Source organism: Octopus bimaculoides, chromosome 6 (assembly GCF_001194135.2).
Source record: "Octopus bimaculoides isolate UCB-OBI-ISO-001 chromosome 6, ASM119413v2, whole genome shotgun sequence".
Taxonomy (NCBI): Eukaryota; Metazoa; Mollusca; class Cephalopoda; order Octopoda; family Octopodidae; genus Octopus; species Octopus bimaculoides.
Window position 1 is genome coordinate 99,245,931 of NC_068986.1, and position 3,387 is coordinate 99,249,317.

At 37.3% G+C, this 3,387-nt stretch overlaps 1 protein-coding gene and 1 long non-coding RNA gene across 2 annotated transcripts in view; both read left to right on the forward strand.

The window, feature by feature from the left end:
* The window catches only part of LOC106878914 (glutamate receptor 1), a 41,978-nt gene that overhangs the window by 24,905 nt on the left and 13,686 nt on the right, over positions 1-3,387 (forward strand). The window lies entirely within an intron of this gene.
* LOC106878921 (uncharacterized) overlaps positions 757-3,387 on the forward strand; it is an 8,006-nt gene continuing 5,375 nt past the window's right edge. Inside the window, exon 1 of the long non-coding RNA XR_001410569.2 lies at positions 757-1,048. This is a non-coding gene — a long non-coding RNA (uncharacterized LOC106878921). The remainder of the gene's footprint in view (positions 1,049-3,387) is intronic.

The window sequence follows — 3,387 nt, forward strand, 5'->3', positions numbered from 1 at the left end:
TATATATATATATATATATATTTTATATATATGCATACATCTATATATATATTCCTCTGGAAGGCGTTCGTCAAGCCTCTGTGAAATTTGTATTTGTATGCATGTGTTATGCTATTTTGTACTAAACAACAGATTGCACGCAATTAATGGATAAGGATGGTGTGAGAAAGACCAGAGATGAGACAGGAACAGCAGAGTGTCAGAATGAATAGAGAGAGTGTGAGGGTGAGAACTGGAAAATTGGGGCAAAGAATGGATCATAGTTAGGTTGAATTGTTTATTGGCCTTTACACATACATACATACATACATACATGCATAAATACATGTATATATGCATACATATATGCATTCATATCTACACATATACACTGATGAATATACACAAACTTACGCACTCAGCACCTACAGCCACATTCACACATTCATAGACAACTACGTACAGATATTTTGGATGTATGTATGTATGTATGTATGTATGTATGTATGTGTGTATGTATGTATGTATGTGTGTATGTGTGTGTGTGTGTGTGTGTGTGTGTCTCTGTGTGTATGTGTATGCATATTCATGTCTATGTATCCATTTCCGCACGCATAATTACACGCAAGTACAAACATACGTACATAGAAATACATGCAACACAGGCATTTAGACCTTTTAAGCTTTGTTAAAGCGCACAATTATACGTACGCGCGCCTACGCAACACGCACGCACACACACACTCACACACACACACAGAGACACTCACACACACATTAAAACATACGGACATAAGCTAACACACCGACGTTGCTGTGCTTGTGATAGTAATATGTCAGAGAGACATAACCATATATAGAAATCCGTTGACGTTGGTATAAAAACGAATTCACTGAAACTGCCCTGTCAGTACATTTCATACACTTTTTAGGCATCATTTGTCCCACTATATCACCAGTTAAAATGTCAATGTCATTAAGGAAATTTATGTTCTCCATAAATCTTGTATCTTTGGGATTTTTCTTGCTGATATTGTTTCAATGTATAGTCACGTTGGCAGAAGCTAAGGTAGGTTGATTCTAAGTTCATATATTACATTTCAAATATATAGATAAAACAACTTTTCTCACTCCATAATACTCTATTAACCTCCATTTCTCTCCAGAATCCCGTTAGGATATTACATTTTTTGTCAGTCTTTATGTCTTAGCTTCAGCTTGTAATGTGGAGTCTTTTTCCAGAATATAGTTCCCCTAAAATTAGGTGTTTCAAAATCCCTTTATCATACGAGCTACGTCACTTATTCATTTCATTTTGCTATATCGTAAGAAAGCTTCTATGTTCAAAGTATTCATTAATTCTAGAATCCCAACATCACTCCGATTGTCTCTACAATTTGTTAAAGAAACTTTTATTGAAAACTTTCCAACTGTCTAAGATGACTTAAATACAATGTCCATGTTTTAAAGCCACACAAGAAACAGGCAAAATACGTTTTGAAAATAGGTAATTTAGTGTCATTTCATATACAATAGTGAAAGTTTAGTGAAGATTGTATTTTCCAAAAGATTTCCACCACCTTCGAATTCTATCTGCAAATCATCTTCATGATTCGCATTCTTGTTTTTCTTACATATTTGAAGTTTTGATAAGTTTAGCAGATCGTATTTGATGGTATATATGAAGTACTATCTCTCTCTCCCCCCTCTCTCTTCCCTCCCTATCTCTCTCTCTCAAATGTCCCAAACAATCACCCCTGAATTACATGCTTTAAAAAATACCATATTTACAATTGACGGATAGGTGTCCTCATCTTGTTTGTTGCTATCACAACGTTTCGGCTGATGTACTCTCCAGCCTTCATCAGGTGTTCTGGTGGAATTTCGAATCCAGCCATTTATTTGACTAGTGGGGTACACTGTTCTCATTACTAAGGTATGTTGCTAATGTTATTTTTCTGCTGATATTATATTGATTGAACTGAGAATCCGAGGGTTAGTAGCTCGCACTCTTGTCCACTATGCTATATGCCTGTGGACAATTATAGAGTGAATTTTAGGGTCTATAAACCTAGTACTTTATCTTTTCTTTATACTGGTTCCTATATTACATTAATATCTGCACTAGGTTTGCTTAGGAGGTTGTGTCCTAGCATATGTGCTGCCTCTTAATTTTCGTATTTTCCAGTGGTGTTCTCTGTCGATTATTTTAACTTCATCCTACAGCGGGATGTGGTCTCCGTTTTTCCAGACATGATCAGCCATGCCTGACATCTCCGCATGTCACAAATTTACGATGTTCCTCTACTCTTACTTTAAGGGGACGGCATGTTTCACCTTTGTATAAACTACCATAACTGCATAGGATAGAGTACACGCAATTTTTGGTCATAATCTCTTCTATGGGTGGTTTTACTCGGAGAAGATATTTGCAAAGTCTTTTCCGAGAGGCCTTTGACACAGGGTAGACAGGTAGACTCTCTTCTTCCTAATTGTGGTGGATAATATGTTATTTGGGTAGTTGTTGCATAGCAAATTGTTTCTTAGCCTGATCATTTCTTCCTGGTGTGTATCAGGATCATTAGTTAAGATCTTTGCTCGATGTTTTAGACACTGCGCAATCTCTCTTTTTATACTGTAAGGATGGTGGGAATTGAAGTTGAGATATTGCCCAGTGAAGGTAGCTTGCGGTATACGGGTATCCTGAATCCATACTTGGTTCGTGTTATTAATACGCCCTGGAATACTAGCTGATTGTCTTTTTCTTTTTCCATTGTGAACTGTATGGATGGCTTTATTGAGTTCACATGATCTAACAGCACTTGGACATCTTCCTGGTGCGGCCAGAGTACGAAGGTGTCATCAACATATCGCAGCCATAGGGTTGGCTTTAGTAGTGTTGATCCTAAAGCCAAATTCTCAAAGTATTCCATGTATGTATTGGCTATTATCGGTGATAATGGGGAACCCTTAGCTAAACCCTCTTCTTGTCGATAGATTTTAGTATCTACTCTGAAGTAGGTAGTTTCTACGCAACAAGTCAACATTTCCATCAATTTTTCTATTGGTATACTAGTACATTCTTTTAGAGAGGTATCCGTCTCTAGTTTGTCTTGAATCACTGATAGTGCTTCATTAGTTGGGACTTTGTTAAACAGTCTTATCACATCTAGACTAAACATCTGGTTGGATCCTATGGGAGTATCCTTGATCGATTCTGTGAAGTGAGTAACTGTGTGGTAAGTAGCTTGCTTACCAACCACATGGTTCTGGGTTCATTCCCACTGCGTGGCACCTTGGGCAAGTGTCTTCTACTATAGTCTCGGGCCGACCAAAGCCTTGTGAGTGGATTTGGTAGACGGAAAACTAAAAGAAGCCCGTCGTATATATGTATATATATATATATAT